The following is a 20985-nucleotide window of genomic DNA, read 5'->3' on the forward strand; positions in this document are numbered from 1 at the left end:
GCCCCTCCCCCTGTCTGCCCCCACCCCTAACCCCCCCCGAGCTCCCCCTCCCCCAGTGCCGCCCATCCCACTCTCTGCCCCGCCCCCAACCCCCCCGAGCTCCCCCTCCCCCAGTGCCGCCCCTCCCCCTCTCTGCCCCTGCCCCCAACACCCCCCCGAGCTCCCCCTCCCCCAGTGCCGCCCCTCCCCCTCTCTGCCCCCACCCCCAAACACCTCCCCGAGCTCCCCCTCCCCCACTGCAGGCCCTCCCCCTCTCTTGCCCCAGCCCCAACACCCCCCCGAGCTCCCCCTCCCCCACTGCCGCCCCTCCCCCTCTCTGCCCCCCCCCCCAACACCCCCCCGAGCTCCCCCTCCCCCACTGCCGCCCCTCCCCCTCTCTTCCCCCACCCCCAACACCCCCCCGAGCGCCCCCTCCCCCAGTGCCGCCCATCCCCCTCTCTGCCCCGCCCCCAACACCCCCTCGAGCTCCCCCTCCCCCAGTGCCGCCCCTCCCCCTCTCTGACCCCGCCCCCAACCCCCCCGAGCTCCCCCTCCCCCAGTGCCGCCCATCCCCCTCTCTGCCCCCGCCCCCAACCCCCCCCGAGCTCCCCCTCCCCCCGTGCCGCCCCTCCCCGTCTCTGCCCCTGCCCCCAACCCCCCCCGAGCTCCCCCTCCCCCACTGCCGCCCCTCCCCCTCTCTGCCCCCGCCCCCACCCCCCCCCCGAGCTCCCCCTCCCCCACTGCCGCCCCTCCCCCTCTCTGCCCCCGCCCCCAACACCCCCCCGAGCTCCCCCTCCCCCAGTGCCGCCCCTCCCCCTCTCTGCCCCCGCCCCCAACCCTCCCCGAGCACCCCGCCCCCAGTTCCGCCCATCCCCCTCTCTGCCCCCACCCCCAAACACCCCCCCGAGCTCCCCCTCCCCCCCAGCCGCCCATCCCCCTCGTCCCCCGCCCCCCACACCCCCCCGAGCTCCCCCTCCCCCAGTGCCTCCCATCCCCCTCCTGCCCCTCCCCCAACACCCCCCCGAGCTCCCCCTACCCCAGTGCCGCCCATCCCCCTCTCTACCCCCGCCCCCAAACACACCCCCGAGCTACCCCTCCCCCGATGCCGCCTATCCCCCTCTTCTGCCCCATCCCCAAACACACCCCGACACTGCTCCTGGTTTTGGGAGGGGAACAGGAGAAAGGACAAAAGAAGCAAGAGATGAAGAGAAAGGAGGGAGGGATGGAGGAAAAGGTGAAACAAAAAGGACAAACCCTAATATCCCCAGTGATTTTAAGGGACAAAATCCCAGGTGCAGAATAAAATTCTGCCTCCTTAAGCTCGTGTTTTCCATGCCTAGAATTCAACTGTCACCAGATGGATCAGACTGAACAGGTTTCAAACCTCGAGGAGGCTCTTACCTTCTAAACAGGGACGGCTGTTTTCTAGTAAAATCACTAAAAGGGAAGGAGAAAACTCGAAAAAGGTTCCTCCTGGCGCTCACGTCCGTGAACCCGAATACTCTCTCAGTCCTCAAAGAGAGACCTGGAGAAGGAGACTTGCTGAAGCAAAGCCACAGGGTCTCTGAGGTTTCCCTGGCCCCTCACCCTTGTCCTGCCTGGCTGATGTCAGCATCTCTCTGTGAGGTCACCAACTCCCCACCACCTTTGACCAATAGTCTGAGGTGCTGCAAAAGGCCTTTGTGATGTCACTGCCACACCCCTCCCTTGCTGTGCTAATGTCCTGCCCCTGGCCAGGCACTTTGGAGGTTTGAGCTACTCCCTGTGGATCACCCCACTCAAGGAGCGTTCGTTCTAGGCAGCAAGCCGGCTAGACAGGAAAACATCAGACGCTGCTCCCAATGCTACACTCAGTTTTTCAGAAATTAGTCGACTTTATGGCCAGAAGAGACCATTAGAGCATCTAATCTGACCCCCTGCATATCACAGGCCTCCTGTATGACACAAGAGCTACTTTTGGGGCAAACACATTCCAGAAAGGCATCTAGTCTTCATGAAATGACATCAGGAGATGGCGAATCCACCACTTTCCTTGGTAGATTGTTCCTGTGGTGAATCATCCTGGCTGTTGAATATTTGTGCCTTAGTTGTAATATGAATTTGTCTCTTTTCACCTTCCAGCCACTGGGTCTTGTTATGCCTTTCTCTGCTAGATTCAAGAGCCCTTAATACCCAATCTATTCTCTCAATGAAAGCCCTTCAACACTTCAATGAAGTCACCTTTCAATCTTCTTTTGATAAGCGAAACAGGTTGAGCTCGTTCAATAGCTCCCTAGAAGGCATTTTTCTCCAGCCCTCAGAACATTTATTGGCTCTTTGGTCATCAGACTCCTGAACTGTAGCTGGATGTGGCTCTTGTTCTTCTGCACAACATAGCTCCTGGAGAAGAGGGATCTGCAAATGTACATTCATATGATACCTTTTTTAATTGATGAAAATATAAATTGACAGAGGATTGAAACTGATTTTAGCTGATGGACAGCTTTGCTAGGTTTTTGTGCATTTGGACAGTGAAATGTTGAGTGTTTACATCCATATCAAGCACCCCTGTATAGTGGAGCTCCTGAACATAATGAAGAATGGAAATGAAAATGCAGCAAAGAATCCTGTGGCACCTTATAGACTAACAGACGTTTTTGCAGCATGAGCTTTCGTGGGTGAATACCCACTTCTTCGGATGAAAATGTTTTCCTTTTTTTTTAAAAAAAAAAGAAGGTTATAAGAGAACATAGGGGGCTTGAATCAAAGACCACTTGATCTACCATCAAGCACTGTACCACTAAGCTATACCCCCATGACCATGGACTCATGAGCTCCAAGACTTTGAAGGACAGACCCTGCTTCCTCGAGATCCTTTGCCATTCCCAGACCAGAAGTGGTTTTCAAAATGGGGTTTGATTAAACTTCTTAAATGTGGTGAACACCACAGCTTGCACACCCACCGATATAGCTTCTCCCACTGACATAGCTGCCACCTCTTGGGGAAGTAGATTAACTGCACCCACATGAAAACTCTCTCCCCTCAGCATAGAGCAGTGGTTCTCAAGCTATGGGTCAGGACCCCAAAGTGGGTCATAACCCTGTTTTAATGGGGGTCACCAAGGCTGGCATTAGACTTGTTGGTGCCTGGGGCTGAAGCCAAAAGTCTGAGCTCCACCACCCAGGGCTGAATCCCTCAAGCTCTGGTTTTGCCCTCCCCCAACTGGCTAAGAGGGCACAGTGTGAAATGTTTGGGGACCACTGTTTTAGGATGACGTTCTCAATCACTTCTACAAAGTCCAATAAAAGCTATTCCTCACCCACCCACCCCTCCATCCAGACTGACTAGGTATGTTCTGCTGCCCTTCACTCATGCAGGAAGGATAATAACATTTCATTCCACTCAATCCTAAAGTGATTTGTAACCCGCCACCAGCCAAAACTGGTCATTTTGGGAAAGTGGCTCCATCATGCTGCATACCTAGGCAGAGTAGGTGTGTCTGTGCATACACGGTCTGTTCCTGAAGTCTTTCCCCCAGCTTCCACTTAGTATATAAAAATTCCTTATTGTCCCTCTCTCTGCTGACATTAGATTTCTCCTCCTGTCTTTTCATTGATAGTTCTGATGAGGTGGCTGAGTGGTTAAGGTGATGAATTGCTAGTCCATTGTGCTCTGTATGCATGGGTTCCAATCCCATCCTTATTGGACGCATTTAGTCATTACTCCTCCTTTGTAGACAACCATGTCCCTGTTTGATATGATGTTGCTTCTTGCAAACAAAAACCTTCTCAGAAACTCAGAACTCCCTTGCTTTAAATAAAATGTCTAAATCCCAGATTTCTTAAAAAAAGAAAAATTCTCTAGTACTGTATTTCTTAATTTATATCTCAAAAGGTAACATCCTCGTCATCTCCTCCAAACACCCTGGGACCTGCCCAAATTATTAAAATACCCTCAACCCGAGCAAGGCCAGAGCAGTGAACCAGAGCTAGTGTCTAGGCCAAGCTGTTCTGAAGGAGGCAACTCAAACATTTTCTCCCTGCTTCCCTTGGCAAGGTCTGACTGAGAAAACAAAATTCCCCAAACTGAAAAACCAATACTAGTCTGGTTGGGGACTTTGGTTTGAAAGTATTATTGTTATTATTCTCTTCTGATTTCTGAATCAGTTCAGTTCAGTCTTTGTTCTCCAGGTGTGTTTCCAGCTAAAACCACATTGAGGGTACTGGACCACTGACCTATCAGCTCTTAACACCCAAACTTTCAGTAATTCTTTATCAGTGCCTGCGAGTGTAATTTAAACCATAGGTCCTTCCAGCTCTGAATCTTGTCTTCTGACAGTAGCCAATACCAGGTGCCCCAAAAGCCACTCCTTAAGGTACCACCGGGAGTTGAACCCAGGATCTCTTCTTTACAAAACATGTGCTTTAACCAGCCAAGCCATGGTACCTGCTGTTACTTAAAGCAGCGTGTTTGCCCACACCTGACTCTCTGCCAATCCCCACTGGGCCCTGACAAGTGTTGCTCGTGTTTGGCTTCTGTAAAGCAGAGGAGCAGATGAAGTTTTGCTCCCCAGGTGTGTGTGTGATTCTTTGGACAGGTCTACACTATGAAATTAGGTTGGTGTAATTACACCAGGCTGGCAATGCAGTTCTATCAACCTAATCCCAGTGTAGATAGCAGTTCAGCTGTCAGAACTTTCTGGAGCTATGAAAGGGGAGGGGCCCAGCCTCTGTAGCAGGAATGCAGGGCAGGTGAGTTCACGGCGGGCATTGTGGGATACTGGGGGAGACCAGTTATGGTGATATAATGACCAGCAGCATTTACACTGACAATTTGTCACTTTAAGTTTGCTGCACAAAGCTCTAGGCCTCTCGTCGAGGTGGTTTTATTTTGTCACCAAAACAGGGCAATTTTGTCACCAGACGTGGCATTGCAGTGTGTGCACCAGCCACAAGCTGCCGAGCGAGGGCTGAAATAACTTTGTAGTGCAGACCTGGCCAAAGATTTACACACACACACACACACACACACACACACACACACACACACACACACACACACACACACACACACACACACACACACACACACACACACACACACACACCTTGCAAGGAAAACCTCACCTGCTCCTCTGCTTTGCAGAATCCAAACAGAAGCAAAGCTTTTTAGGCCCCAGTGGGGATGGCAGGGAGTCAGGTGTGGGCAGACACTGTGTTGTTGCCACAGGCAGGCACCATGGCTTAGCTGGTTAAAGCACCTGTCTTGTAAACAGGAGATCCTGGGTTCAATTCCTAGTGGTGCCTTGTTGACTAACTCTTGGGCAACCTGGTATTGGCTACTGTGGGAGGACAAAACACAGAGCTCTTTGGTCCAGCGCAGTATGGTTGTTTAAAATATACTCACAGGCACTGATAACAGACTTACTGAAAGTTTGGGAGTTAAGAGCTGATAGGTCAGTGGTCCAGCCTGTCACAGATGATCCTGCTTCCTCTGGGACAGGGGCAGATCTGGGCTCTCACACTGAATGGCTTGTTGTGGCTGCCAGAACCTGTGGGCAGCTCATTTAGTTTACACGGAGGGTTGAGTCCTGCTTTGTGCACCGTGTGTGAGAATGAAAATCCTAAACCGCCCTTTGAAATAACGAATGCACCAGGACGTGTTATTGTCCCTGCCCCAAAGCAGACAGACCAATGGAGAAATGCCATTGAGTCCAGGGTAATACTCCACTGCCATTTTACCTTGTTTGCTTGCTAAACTCCCTCCCAACCTTGAGGGCTCCCAGAGCCCGGTATTGAGCCTGAGCCGAGATGTCTACGCTGCAAATGTACCACCCCACAGCCCTAGCCTGGGAGCCTGCACTGGCACGGGGCAGCCGTGGGTGTTTCATTGCAGTGTGGACATAGCCTAGCATTATGTCTACACTGCCATTAACACACCCAAGTCACTATTCTCAAACCCTGGGTCAGTTGATTCAGGCTTGTGAGGCTTGTGCTGCAGGGTTATAAAATTACAGCATAGACACTTGGGCTTCAGCCCAGCCTCCGAGACCCCACGAGGGGTGAGGGTCTCCGAGCCTGGGCTCCAGTCTGAGCCCAGATGTCTACGCTGTAGTTTTTAGCTCCACAACCTGAGCCCCAGGAGCCCAAATCAGACCATCCAGGCCAGCGGGATTTTGTCACAGTATAGATGCCCTCTCAGGATATGTCTACACTGCAATGTAAGCCCAGGGTTAGCAGAAGTCATGTCAGCAGCCCCAACACATAAACATAAACCACGAGGGAAAGACCCACCCCCCCAGATAAGCTGGGCAGTGTCTTTCTCCCTACGGTTCGTAAGTCCAGCAACCAAAAGTCCTTTAACATGAGCCATCCCCTCTCTGCACCCCACTCACAGCTGTTGTCCTTAGTCAGTGCAAGCCCAGAGGTGCCTCTGTAGAGTTCACCTGCCATCCTGGGTAGAAAAGGGGGAAAATAAGAAGGCACCGTACTCACTATGTTGTCTAGGGACTCACTCATCCCTCCACAACCCCCTGTCCTAACGTTGGTCTAACACCTACATTTTAGTATTGGGACCCAGACCCTGACCCACTTGGCTTTGGAACCCCTGTCCCCTGCCTAGCAAGTGCTATTGAATTGAGGGTGAGTCCCTCAATCGGGGTCTGCCAAGCACAGTTGTGCTGCCCTCGATTCACACAACAAGGATAACAAACCTTTATTTCTCCTGCCCCTGTAACATGGAGACTGGGAATCCAACACCAGCCACAAGTGATCATTTCGGCAAGCAACCCAACCTATTTCCAACATACTGTAAAATTCACATGCAGACTCATACACGAAACCTTGCAAGAAAATCTTCCTGAGGGGTCTGAAGCACCTGCTGCTGGAGGGAAGGAGGGAGCCGTGGGTTGGGATTGAGGGGCACTGGGAATAGGAGGGGGCTGTGGGTTGGGACAGAGGAGAAGGGTGAAGAGGAGCAGGCTCTGGTTGGGACTGAGGAGCAGTGAGCATAGGAGGGACTGAGGGTTGGGATTGAGGGTCACTGGGAAAAGAGGGGACCTGGGTTTAGGCTGAAGAGCATCTTCATTTGGGGATCCAGCAGGACAGGGGAAGGCAGCAGGTGATTCTAATTCCTTAGGGATATTCTGTGTGTTTGTATGTGTGTGTGTGCAGGGAAGGAACATGCTCTATGCCCAGAGGCCTTTATTCCTCCAATCTGCAAGGACAGAGGGGCTGTCAGGAAGTTGCCCCTTCAAACCCAACACAAAAAGACCCTTCTGAGGAAAGGGAAAATCCTACAGAGAAAAAGTAACATCAAGGAGGACTCCAGCAAGACAGTTTAAGATCTTGGTGAGTAGTTTATCACCTGACTTGGGATTTGAACCCTGAACCCTCAGATTGAAAGTCTGACATTCTGCCAACTGAGCTAGCCAGGCTCACAAAGCAAAAGAGCAAGTTGGTGCAGAGGAGAAAGTAGTCAAGAAAACAAGAGCGGGAAACAATAGGGGAAACCTGCTGCTCTTTCTGGCCTGGTCAGGGGGCTGTGCCGATCCGGTTTCCACAGTACGTTTGACATCAATATGGTGATCCATGGGGACCTTGGGGTCCCCAGGTTGCCTAAGGAGGGGTGAACTAGCCCAGGTCGGAAACGGAGCAGGTCAAAACTCCCATGCCGATCAATAGTGGGATCGCGCCTGTGAGTAGCCCCTGCAGCGTAGCCTGGGCAAGAGATTGAGACACGGTCTCTTTTTATACACTCCCCCTCCCCCGCAGAGACTGTAGGGGGGGATGGGAGCACCCATTGTGGGGATCCTGAACTGGTGGGAGGGAGGCACCATGTACCAGGGATCCCGAAACGCAGAACAGGGACACCCACACACCAGGTGTCTTGATTTACAAACTGCAAGTGATGATGAATTCACCACCTCCCTTGCGGAGCTTGTTCCACTAGATAATTAGCCTCACGGTTAAAAAATGGTCATTTCCAGTTGGGATTTTCTGACATCGACTGCGAGCCAATGGGGCTTTGTTCAATCTTTGTCTGGTGAATTAAAGAACCCTTTAAATCACATATCCCCCCCTCTGGGAATTTGTAAAACGTATTTAAACCAGTGATTAAATCGCCTCTTAACCTCCAGTCAATGAAATCAATTGAGCTTCTTCAGTCTCTCGCTGTAGACATTTTCCTTGTTTTTAAAGGCAAAAATTTTGATCTTTCCAACGGGAGCTGCTGCTTCAATGTTCAGTTTGGGGAAGGATTTGGCTGCACTCAGAGATCTGCCCGCGGGTTACAATCTGCGATCCGAAGGGTCGATCGCAAACAGCGTTTAGATGGGACCGTTAGTGCCGCCCCCGTGTGGCCAAAGACTAGAACTGACCAGCAGAGTTTACAGCTGGAGCCTGGGACGCTCCTGAACAAACTGGGCACGAAGCCTCTCGCGTGGGATCCTCGCTGTGCAGCAGGAGGCGGAGGGAAGCTGATTGTCAGGGCTCAGGGCAGCTCCCTGCCATGCTGAGCCGGTGTCTGTGCTAAGCTCGGCATCAATCAGGTGATTCTGGGAAGTTCGGGGTCCCAGGGCTCCCAAAGGAGGGTGAAGTAGGTCACCCCTGGAGCAGGTTAAAGCTGCAGGTTGACAGTGGGGTTGCTGCCCCTGTGAACAGCTGCTGTAGCACCGCCTGGGCAGGACAGGGAGAGCCAGTTATACCCCCCCCCAGCCTGTATCGGGGGATGGGAGCACTCACACCCTGGGGACCCACCCACCAGAGATCTTCTAGGGTGGGAGAGTGGCACCCACACACCTAGGATCTTGTGGGGGGGGGACAAAGGCATCCACACTCCGGGATCCTCTGCAGAGGGATGGACACCCACACACCCAGGATTCTGTATGGGGGGCAGAGGTACCCGGACACCTGGGTGGGGGAAAGAGGCACTGAAACATCTGGGATCTTACCTGGCAGGACAGCGGCGCCTGCAGCTCGACATGAGACGGGGGCGGGGGGAGCAGGAGCATTTCCCAGTCCCAGGCTGTCCCCGTCTGGCCCAGGCACAGAGCTCACAAGCAGAGTTTAAAGCTCCAGCTGCCAAGCTGCAAAACAAGCCAGGCTCTGTGGCTGGTGCTTGTGATCCCGGTGCCTGTGATCCCAGCGCCTGGGGAGGCTGCGGCTGGCGGATTGCTTGAGCTCAGGAGTTCTAGGCTGCAGGGGGCTGTGCCGATCAGGTGTCCACAAGAGCAGGAAACAATAGGGGAAACCTGCTACTCTCTCTGGCCTGGTCAGAGGGCTGTGCTGATCGGGTGTCCGCACTCAGTTCAGCATCGATATGGTGATCCCGGGGAAGCTTGGGGTCCCCAGGTTGTCTAATGAGGGGTGAACCAGCCCATGTCGGAAACGGAGCAGGTAAAAACTCCTGTGCTGATCAATAGTGGGATTGCACCTGTGAATAGCCCCTGCAGTGTAGCCTGGGTGAGACACAGTCTCTTTTTATACAGACACCCCCCGCAGAGCCTGGAGGGGGGGATGGGAGCACCCACACGATGGGGATTCTGACTTGGGGGGAGGGATGCCCCCCTGCAACACGGATCTTGAAAAGCGGAACAGAGACACCCACAGTTCCCAGATGGGGGCAGGCAGGGGAAACCACACACTGGAGCTAATTCACGGGGTGGGGGACAGAGACACCCACCGGAGATCCTGGATGGGAGCACCCACATGATGGGGATCTTGAACTGGGAGGAGGAAAGCACCATGTACCAGAGGTTCTGAAGGGGGAACAGGGACACCAGGTGTCTTGCAGCAAGAGCTGCGGTCTTGATTTACACAGGGCAGTGATGGGGAATTAACCACGTCCCTTGCGGAGCGTGTTCCACCAGCTATTCACAGGCGCGACCCCACTACTGATCAGCACGGGAGTTTTGACCTGCTCCGTTCCCAACCTGGGCCGGTTCACCCCTCCTTAGGCAACCTGGGGAGCCCAAGCTTCCCCGGGATCACCATATTGATGCTGAGCTTAGTGCGGACACCCGATCGGCACAACCCGCCATGGCTGGGAGCTCTGGGATCCACCCACAGTAGCTGAGAGCTGTGGGGTCCATCCGTGGTGGCATGGGCCTGTTGGAGCCCCTTCCGACACTGGTGGCTGATAGCTGTGCGGCCCCCACCGGCCGACAGCTCCAGTCTTGCTGAGGTGGAAAATGTCACTGAGATCTCTGAAAGTCACAAATTCTGTGACCCCCTTTATATAATCTTAGCCTTAATAGTTGTTGACTGTCTCTCTCAATCTAGTGGTCTGCTCTAGCGCAGGTGGGACAGGGAAGACAGAAGCTCACCCGCCAGCACAGGTTTGGGCAGAAATGGCTCTTGAGCTATTTGCTGAGCATGCAGAGGACTTGTCCAGGCCAGTGGAGCAGCTCAGCCAGATAAGGAGCTGGAAGAAGGAGACCTGAGCAGCCTGGACATCCCACTTTTTCTCCACAGCCACTGCCTGTCAGCAGGATTCCTCCTTCTCCTCCTCAGTGAGACCAAATCTAAGCACCTAGACAGCCGGTCTGTCCGCTGCACCCCAATCCCTCATGCCTGAGCCTCCCTGCCAAAGTCCTGTACCTGGCTCCAGAGAATTGTCTCACATCTCACTGGGAACTCGACTTCTTGTACCCAGAGAGTATCGGCCCAACTCAGCAGAGGACCTGAGAAACACAGTGTCTGCCTTTTCCAAATAACTGCTTGGAAAGCTTTTTGTTCCTGTGACCACGTGGCCTTATGGATAAGGCGTCTGACTTCGGATCAGGTGATTGAGGGTTCGAGTCCCTTCGTGGTTGTGCTTGTGCAATTTTACCTTTGTCCTGATAGTCCTGTTCCCTTCAGGGCTGGAACCTCTTCTAGGCCGCTCAGGCCAATGCTCTGCCTTCAGCTAGAGCCCAGGGAAGGAGGTGGGGGTTGGGTGTCACAAAGGCTGGGGCATGAGCCCCAGGTGCTTCCAGTCTCGCCTTTGCCCTTCCTGACTTGCCAAAGAAAATGGGCGGCTGCCCGGGCTAGCGTGTGGAGCAGTTTCCCTCTTCCAAGTGTGCACCTGTCCCTGTGCTGGAGGGTACTTGCTAAATAGCACCTTGGGAGCCTGGGTGTTTCTCTGCTTCTCGCCAGCTGGGGAAAAGCCTCTTGGGGTAAAATCTCCTGCCCCACTGCCAAAGTCAGCACTTTGAGTGGGAATGGTAAGAGGCCCCACCAGGGGGGCTGGCCCTGCTTTCCTACCATCTTCTGATGTTGGCCACAAAGCATCAGCTGCTGGCTGTGGGTGGTTTTCAGTGGGGGTTTGGCATGCCAGGGAGCAGGGAGCAGCCTGGCTGGGTGTCTCTGTGGCTGTCTGCTGGCCACGCATAGGCATGGTTCTCCTCTCCTCTTGCCCTGCCCTTGGTTGCTCTGTGGCTTTTAAGCTTCCCTTGGAGCTGTCAGAACCAGCCACCTCTGTCCTAGGTACCCAGAGGAGGAGAGGTGTGCTGGGCTCCAGCCTGGGACTCTTCCTCCCTCCTGCCTTTCCCTGACTATGAAACCTGGCCCTGACACTCCTTTCTTCAAGCGCCATGTGGGCAAGAGGAAAAGTGTGGTAGAAAGCACAACGGCCAAACTTGTGGGCATCAGAAATCCCAAACATCCAGTCAAACCATATCCACTTCTAGACCCCATTCCAACCAAAGACCTGGCTCCAGTGGGTATGAGTCACTCAGCACAAGGTAAACAACTCATTCTTATACAGCTGGAGATAGGAAAGCACTTGGATCTCCAGGGATTTACCACAAGGTCCCACTGAGATTTGAACTCAGATTTCAGCATGCCAACCCTTACACCATGGGACCAGCTTATGCTGGTTTCTCTGAACATTGGTGACCCTATCATAGAATACCAGGGTTGGAAGGGACCTCAGGAGGTATCTAGTCCAACCCCCTGCTCAAAGCAGGGCCAATCCACAGACAGATTTTTATACCTGATCCCTAATTGGCCCTCTCAAGGACTGAGCTCACAAACCTGGGTTTAGCAGGCCAATACTCAAACCACTGAGCTCTCCCTCCCTCACAGGCCCAGGTTGTGTAAGGGACTGTTGGCCCTTTACTAAATCTGAGTGGGGTTTTTTTTGTTGGCCAGTTCCCAGTCCCAATAGAAGGGGGAAGGTTCAATGGGAAATCAGGACCCTGAGACTGACAGGCCCCTGGGGCGATGGTCACCAACTGGTAGGGAACAAGTGAGAATTTGTTAATGAGTAAAATTCCTGGTGAAAATTGGCAAAGCTGTGGAGAGTTTGAAAAGTTCCAGTGAATTTACACATGAAGATACAAACAGAGAGACAAATAGAGAGAAAGAGAACATCACAGATTGCACAGGCCCACACAGACATAAACAAAAACCAAACCCACACAGCACACAGAGCCATATACACAGCGGTGAGCTCCAGCCGGTTTGCACCGGTTCGCAAGAACCGGTTGTTAAATTTAAAATTAGAATTGTTCCAGGACAACCGGTTCTAAAAAGCTTTTAAATTTAACAAAGGCTCGGGCAGCTGTCTGCCCGGCCCCCGGCCACAGCTCACCTCCCCCTCTCCCCTGAATCATCCGCCCTCCTTCTCCTCCCCTTCTCCTGCTTCCCGCGAATCAAATGTTCACGGGAAGCCTGAAAAAAGCAGCAGCAGCAGCAACAGGCAGGTAAGCCGGGTGCGGGCGGGACGGCTCCCCCTGGCCCCGGCCGAGTGCCCCAGCCAAGCACCCCTGGCTCGGGCTGGTTCCGGCTGCACGGCTCGGACCCAGCCCAGCTCTGGACCCGAGGCTCCGGCCCTGGTGCCGGCAGAGCGGCTCCGGCCCCGGTGCCAGCCCGACCCGAGGAGTCGGGGCCCGCGGCTCTAGCCCCGGTGCCGGCCTGGCCCGGGGAGTCGGGCCCCACAGCTCCGGCCCCAGGCAGTGTGGTAAGGGGGCAGGGAGCAGGGAGGGGGTATTTGTTTGGTTGTGGGGGGGTGGATAGGGGTCAGGGCGGTCAGAGGGCAGGGAACAGGGGCATTGAATGGGGGCAAGGATCCCGGGGGGCAATCAGGAAGGAGCAGGGGTTGGATGAGGTGCTGGGGGCACTCAGGGACAGAGAGAAGGGGTGGTTGGATGGGGCAGGGGTCCCGGGGGGCCATCAAGAATGAGAGGAGGGGTTGAATGGGGCTGCAAAGGGCAGTCAGGGGACAGGGAAAGGGGGGGATGGGTCAGGGGTCCCGGGGGGGTGTCAAAAAACATGGGGGGTTGGATGGGGCACGACCCCCTCGTGAAGGAGGGAACCGGTTGTTACTATTTTGGCAGCTCATCAGTGCATAAGGGAAAAGCCACACAAAACATAGAACAAATCCACACCAAAAATACAGCAAAAGCCCACAACAGGAAAGCACAAAAACCACATACCAAAAGAATACTTAGCAAAAAACAATCTGCATGCAAAAGTCATACACACACACACACACACACAAAACTACACAAGGCATCCACCAAAATCACACAGGACCCACATGCACATCAACACAACAGACGAAAACCACACCGACATACAGAAAGCCAGGCAGGGTTTGAGTCTCACAGCGAAGAGGGTGAGCACACAGGTGGTTTGGGGAACAAAGACTGAGGGGGAGTCGGGGGCAGTGCTCTGGGCTCTGCCTGACCCCTCCTGACACAGGTGGCTGGTGGAGAGCAGAGCCTGGTAGATCTGTGGAATCTGCCCTGCTCTCTGTAAAGCAAGGGGACCTCGGTGTCTTCTGAGCTGCAATTGTATTTTCTGCAGGCAAAATGATTGGCAGAAGCTATTTGGTTAAAGAAAACTAGCGCTGTAGATGAGGTTTGAACTCACAACCGCAGCATGACTCCACTCAGCCCTACTCTGCAAGTCCTGGGCACTAACCCACTGCACCACTGGACACTACCTACAAGAGCTTGTCTCCATGTTTCATGGATGGATTAGTGGAGTGTGGGGGTTGCATTAGCTAAAACAAATCCATATTAAAGGCTGCAGGATGGCAGCAGCAGAGGTGGGGAGCCTCCTTCCATGTGATAGAGCTGGTTCCCCCTTCCATTGCTGAGGGGAAGGTTGGTGCTTTGAGCCCACCCGGTGCTGGAACGTCTCATGGGTGAGATTAACGGGACTCTAGAGAAGAGAAGAGAAGAGAAGAGAAGAGAACGGAGGGGAAGTCCTTTCTATCCCTGCCTAGCTCCATTGGTCTCCTGTGGCCCTTTCGGCTCTCTGCTCCCCTGTTGGGGAGATGCAGAGACAAGCCCCCATCTGGGTGAGTCACCGAGAGGCTGTGTCCCATGGCGTGTGGGGGGAGAGGGGTAGGGGTGGGATGGGGCTCAAGGGGAGAAGGTTGTGTGTGACAGTGTGTGGGGGAGGGGGAGGGTGTGTTCCTTAGGATAGAAATGATGGAAAACACAGGGGCAGTGACAGTGAAGCCCCGTGTCTGAGTGTTATGACCCTGTGTGGTGCTGCCATTCACCTTCCCCTCCTATGGTCTCACCTTTCATTGAATCCAGCATTTTTTCACCTGTCCTCACCACAGAGGTGTCCCACATGCCTCAGCTACCAAGTGTCCCTCTTAGAGACGCCGAGGAACTGATTTCAGCTGCTGGACAGCTCTGCTAGGTCTTTATTCATTTGCACAGGAAAATGCTGAGAGTTTAAATTCATTTCAACCCCCCGCCCCCATTCAGAGAACTCCTGAACATACTGGAGATGGGTCTGGAAATCGATTTTTATTCGAAAAAGTTTTTAAAGGGAATCACTTGGATTGGAGCTAGGAAGCCATTACGCTGCAGCGAAACATTCACCCACTGAGCTATACTCTCAACAAAGAGTGTCATGTATAGCCCAGAGCAGGGCCAGTTTTTAACCTGGGGGTTAGTAAACTTTCTCTCTGTACAAACACCACAGCTTACAAACTCCCCACCCCCGCTCTGTGTCACCAGAGCACAACAACAACTCTCCTTGGAGCACACACAGCTCCCCAGCTCCCTGCCCGTCAGTCTCTCCAGCATTGCTCCAATCCCTTAAAGCAGGGTCTCAACCTCAATTTACCTTAGGGCCGGTGCCAGTCCTCCAGTCCTCCCAGTGGGCCAATAATGTCACTCATACTGCCCAAAACTCCACCCTCCACCTGCCTAAGGCTCTGGGAGGGAGTTTGGGTGGGGTAGGGGTTCTGGGGTGCAGGCTCTGGGATGGAGTTTGCAGCGCTGTAACATGGGCGAGGCGAGTGAGGCACTTGCCTCGGGTGCGCAAAGTGGAGGGGCGCAGCTCTACCACGATCAGCGGCACTTCGGCGGCAGCTCTACTGCTGCCACTTCTTCGGCAGCAATTCGGCAGTGGGTCCTTCTCTCCGAGAGGGACTCAGGGACCCGCTGCTGAACTGCCACCGAAGGATGAATGAAGCGGCGGTGGCAATTCAGTGGCAGGTCCTTCCCTCTGACAGGAACTCAAGGACCCGCAGCCAAAGAGCCTGGAGCTGGCCCTTGCCTCGGGCACAAAAATTCCTTGTATGGCTCTGGGAGTTTGGGTGCTGGGTGCAGGCTCTGGGCTGGGACAGGGGGTGGGGGAACAGGAGGAGGGGTGGGGGTGCAGGCTCTGGGAGGGAGATTGGGGCAGGCGGGAGGGTTTGTGTGGAGGGAGGGGGCACAGGCTGTGGGAGGGAGTTGGGGGCAGGCGTGTGTGGACCGGGGTGCAGGCTCTGGGAGGGAGTTTGCGGGGAGGAGGGGGTATGTGGGGAGGGGATGGTGTTGCAGGCTCTCGGAGGGAGTCAGGGGTGTGGCGCTTACCTGGGGCTCCAAAGCAGGGCAGGCTGGGGGGCCTCCATGTTCTGCTGCCCCCAGGCATCATCCCCACAGCGTCCCATTGGCTGCAGGGGCTCGGGGCGGGAGCAGTGCGCGGAGGTACAGACCCACCCTGCCCTGCCATGCGGAGGGGCCGGCAGCCACTGGAACGAGCAGGCAGATGCTGCTCAGCTCCGCTGCACTGACGGGGCCCCTGGGGGGAAGCGCCTGGGGGTGGCCGGTGTGGCCAAGGGAGTGACCCGGTCCCAAAACTGCCGGAGCCCCACGGGCGAGACCTGGGGACCAGGGCTGCCAGCCAGACAAACACCTTTAAGAGGAGGCGTCCCTCTCCCTGTCACAAACTGATCTTCCTCCTTCAGTTCAGTGACAGCCTGAATTGTTCCTTATCCCGGCAGAGCCGGAGGACTGAAAGCAGCAACATCAAACCCCTGTGTAGCTCACAGGAATGGACATAAACACTCCCTGGTATCTGAGGAGATGTTCAGCTTTGCCCTTGGTCAACTACAAGGCTAAAGGGAAAGGAGGTGGCGCCAGGTATAAAGAGTGAAACACGACACATCATAGTTATGCCCATGGTGGCTGCAAAATCTTTTTATGTACTTCTTCTTATCAGCAGTGTATTGTTTTCTCTGGAGTCTAGGCCTTCGCCAAGAAATTTGTACCTTGATAAAATAATTGACTGCCCCTGGTGAAGGCAATGGACTTGACACCCACTGGGGTGTCCCTACACAGGTACAAGTACTAACAACAGTGGCTGCCTTTTAGCCATAGATTTTAATCGGGGCAATAAATTGATACAAACCCCTGTTAGATCATTTCTCAGCCCGAGTCCTTCACCCACATTCCCTAGAGCATTGGGCCACCATGTGGATGTTTCATTTCCCGCCTCAATTTCACACAGAGACACAATTTCCTTTGCACAGATCCATGAACAGCAACATCTTCCTGTGTCTCTGCTCTGAGCCAGGGCATTCGATTCCAGTGAACCCTTCTCTCCTGCAGTGGCGATGGTCAGACAGAGGGGACGTAGCACCTGCATCCCTGCCAGGGAGATATTGGCTCGGCTCTTTCTTTCTGCTGCTGTAGTTAGTCCATGAAACATCAAGGGTGGAATGCAAGGCTGAGTTCACGCACCAGCCCCCAGAAATATTTCAGTGCCCCAGAGAAATCCTGCCACCTGCTATTGGAACGATGTGCTGGAGATTTGACTAGGAAAGGGACTGTCTGAATTGTCAGAGTGGGGAATGAACAACAATCTACAGCAATGTCATTCACACAGACACACTCTCATCCTGCTCCAGCCGGAAGGGAAATGGGCAGGAATTCTCACTGTTCACCCAAGGACACACTTACACTGATGTGCAGTCATGAGTGTGCTGGGGAAGCTGGTCTGAGCAATTTGAAGTGACAATTCAGTGAGAACAGAATCATCATGTAATAAAAAAAGTATGCATCAAGTAGTTGTGGCCGAGTGGTTAAGGCGATGGACTAGAAATCCATTGGGGTCTCCCTGCGCAGGTTCAAATCCTGCCAACTACGAAAGCTTGTTGTTGTTATTACTGTAGGCTTAGTTCCTGAGCATCCACAGTGCAAACTGGAGCCAGATCTATTTTCACTCTGTCTACACTTAAAATGCTGCTCTGGCACTGCTATAGCACTTTGGAGTAGACAGTGACTGGTGGGGTTTTCCCATCTGTGTAATGTCTGCATAGACAGAACAATTCTTCCTTTTAATTAGCACTATCTAACCCGGGCTTAGGTCACCTTAACTCTATGGGTTTGGGGGTGGGTCACACCCTGAGAGACGTCGCTCTGCCAGTGAAGTGCCCAGCGTACACCAGCCCTTAGATCCCTCTTGGTATTTCAATGCAGGCACTGACTTGTGAGAGGAAAACATCAGCTCACAAACACACAGACTGAATTTCCCACATTTAATCTCGCTGCACTTTCCAGAAAGTCACAACATTCAATTCATTCTTGCTAGGACAGAGAAAAAATAAGTGACACTAAGTTTTTGGCTTGGGTAAATAAAATTAAGTGTTTAATTAATATAGTAAAAATCTGTACTGATTCCTCTAACTAACACCACAGCGTGAAATAGGAACAGAGACAAATCTTGTCAGTGACGACTAATTTCACAAATGATCTTCCCATTATTAATTTCCACGCTGCCCCCATTGGAAGTCTGGGCAACGCCAGTGTCATTGCTCTGCATTCACCTTCCCCTTAGAATTGTTCTCGGACATTCGCCTTCCTCTGGAGCATGGGGCACGGGGTCCCTTGCTGGAGGATTCCCTGCACCTTGAGGTCTTTAAGCCACGATTTGAGGACTTCAATAACTCAGACATAGGTCAGGGATTTCTTACAGGAGTGGATGGGTGAGATTCTGTGGCCTGCATTGTGCAGGATGTGAGACTAGATGATCATAATGGTCCCTTCTGACCTTAAGTCTATGAATCTATGAATCTATTCCCAAATTTGGAAAACTGTGCAGGTCAGAATGTGAATAGTGACCCCGTCTCCTTCCTGCACCTGCTCGACATTGCTCCACAGCAGCTTCTCCCCCTGCAGAGTCACCCCAGGACGGCAGTGCAGCCGCCCAGGGTTCAGCAGGGGCCCCTGGCAAAGACAGTGGGTGCAGCTAATAGCCCAGTGTGCCTGGACGTGAGGCAGCTGTAAAAAAGCAACACCCCCCTCCTCTAGAAGTACAGAGACTGAATTCTCCAACTATAACATCATGACCCCCTGTAGAAAGCCACACGTGTCAGTTGTATTGTCACAGGGAGATGCAAAAATCAGGTGACACCAATTTTTAAGTTGAGTAAATAAAGTTGAGGAGATAGTTATTAACCTCACAAAAATACACTAAAGATCCCTCAACATAACACCTGAAGGTGAAATATGAACAGAGACAAACCCTGTCAGCAAAGGCTCATTTCCTAAACGATCCTCAAAATGTTACTAATTCCCACCCCTCCTCCACAGGAGCTCTGTGCAGTGTAACTGTTCTGCAGGCAGCTTCCCATTAAATGCTGTTGTGGGACATTCCCAGGCCTGGAAACGTACCAACGACAGAATTTGAAGAGCAAACCTGGCTCCCCGCACCAGGCGGGATTTGAGTGTTTTGTCCCTGTCACTTAGTCTTTGTCAATAGTACAGACGCCAGGGGCAGGACTCCAGGCTCTGCTTGAGGGATCCTGGCACAGGGGCTGGGGGAGAGAAAGGATTGTAAATTCTCACCTGTGCTCTGGAGAGGAGGTAATAAGTGAAAGGGGCATTTCTGCCTCCTCCCCTCCTCAGTGTCCCAGGGCTGGAATTTTACATCCCACAGGGCCAAATGAGGGAGTGACACCACTTGGCTAATGAAAACCAGTGCTTCAGGTGAGGTTTGAATTCACAACCTCAGCATAGCTCCTCTCAGCACTGCCCTATAAGTACTGTGGGCTAACCAATTGCGCCACTGGAGCACCTGTTAATTATAATTTTCCAAGACCCCCTAGGTTGATACAGGCAAGGAGTGACCCCAAAACATTCTCAGTGCAGCTGAGAGCAGGTAGCGACAAGTGTTGTACTTGGTGGGGTGGATTCTTCCTAAGGGTTCCAGGCCCCATTTGACTCTTTTGTTCTTCCCTGTGTAATAACAGAGCTGGTTAAGACTCAATGGAGAGTCTTGCTGCAGACCAACAGATTTGAAATCACTGATAACCAGCTCTAAGCATTAGTCCTGCTTTGGGACAGTGTCTCTCATGCAACCAACAGTTAGCTAGTCTAGCTCAGGGTCCAGCTCAACTTTCACCACGGTCCACTGGCCAAGGGCGGCTCTAGGCATTTTGCCGCCCCAAGCATGGCAGGCAGGCTACCTTCGGTGGCTTGTCTGCAGAGGGTCCGCTGGTCCCGTGGCTTTGGAGGCACGCCCGTGGGAGGCCCGCCGGAACTGCGGGACCAGCGGACCCTCCGCAGGCACGCCTGTGGGAGGCAGCCTGCCTGTCGCCCTCGCGGCGCCAGCAGAGCGCCCCCCCGCGGCTTGCCGCCCCAAGCACGCACTTGGTGTGCTGGGGCCTGGAGCCGCCCCTGCCACTGGCCCCCAGTCCTCTTCTGCCACCAGGTCAACCCGGAACTCAGGCAGGAATAGGGTGAGGAAGCAAGTCAAGCTGAGCAAGGCAGGCAAAAGTGACTCTTGCCTTCAAGGGCTGCTCACAATGACGTCCTTTTTGTGTGCAACTGCTGCAAAAACATCCCAGGCAGAGAAGCAACAGGCCAAAATGCTGCTCTATAGCTGCCAAAGTAACTCAGTTGGGAGAGTGTTAGACTGAAGATCTAAAAGTCCCTGGTTCAATCCCAGGCTTTGGTGGGCCCTTTGATCCCTCTTTGTGCAGTGCTGGCTTGTTTTCTGGGAGCACAGCAGTCCCTGCACCCAAGGTGAGTCCCTGAGCTTGGGCTCTGCAGTAGGAAAAGATAGTGTGGGCTTCTTCTGCTAGTTGGCCCACCTGACCTTTAAGGATGAGAGCTGTCTTTCTCAATATCTCAGGAAAAGAGTGAGGCAAGGCAGCCCTCAGGAATGGTGCCAGAGGGCTGCTAGGCAGGGATTGGGGATGAAAACTCCTCTGTGCAGCTGAGCAAGGGCAGTACCAGGGAAGGGGCATCTGTAAAAGTGGCCATGTGGAAGATGGCAGGGGTTTGGGGGCCCAGGAGGAGGTGCTTGATGCCCAGTGCCATGCACATTCATGACTTTAGGGTAGCATGATGGGCAGAGGGTGATTGGAGGAAGGGCCCATCTCTCTGGTCCTCCTGGCCAGGGAAGAACCATGGGGTTGTAGTCTTGTTTTTCACAGAAGGTGCTGGAGGGCATTACTGGTAGATTTTGTGCTCTGTGGAAAGTGTGTATGGTTCCCTGTTAAGGCGTGAACGGGAAGATCAATGGAAGGGACTAGCTCCCTTCCTCTGGACAACACGATGTTTGGTCTGGGCAGGGGGGGATTTTAATTGTGTCAGCTGGCCTGAGGACCACTGGTCCCGTTTTCCCAACTGTCAGAGGAAATGTTTGTGCAATGAGCACTACCTGGCACAGGTCTGTAGTGAGGTCAGAGGAGCTCACTCCAGCCACAGAGGGGATACACCTTTCTGGGGGACAGGCCAGGAGTCACACTGACCGGATTTCTGTGAAGGAGAGCACGTCGACAACCCAGTGCAGGGTGGTGCCAAT

General features: G+C 53.5%; 3 non-coding genes across 3 annotated transcripts; all 3 read left to right on the top strand.

The window, feature by feature from the left end:
- Positions 1–5191: 5191 nt before the first annotated feature.
- TRNAT-UGU lies at positions 5192–5265 on the top strand. Its single transcript has one exon. It is a non-coding gene; the product is annotated as a tRNA-Thr (tRNA).
- Positions 5266–17239: 11974 nt separating this feature from the next.
- On the top strand, positions 17240–17321 carry TRNAS-AGA. The gene has a single exon. It is a non-coding gene; the product is annotated as a tRNA-Ser (tRNA).
- A 2739-nt stretch (positions 17322–20060) lies between these two features.
- TRNAF-GAA lies at positions 20061–20133 on the top strand. Its single transcript has one exon. It is a non-coding gene; the product is annotated as a tRNA-Phe (tRNA).
- Positions 20134–20985: the final 852 nt, after the last annotated feature.

Source organism: Mauremys mutica, unplaced genomic scaffold, assembly GCF_020497125.1.
Source record: "Mauremys mutica isolate MM-2020 ecotype Southern unplaced genomic scaffold, ASM2049712v1 Super-Scaffold_100101, whole genome shotgun sequence".
Taxonomy (NCBI): Eukaryota; Metazoa; Chordata; order Testudines; family Geoemydidae; genus Mauremys; species Mauremys mutica.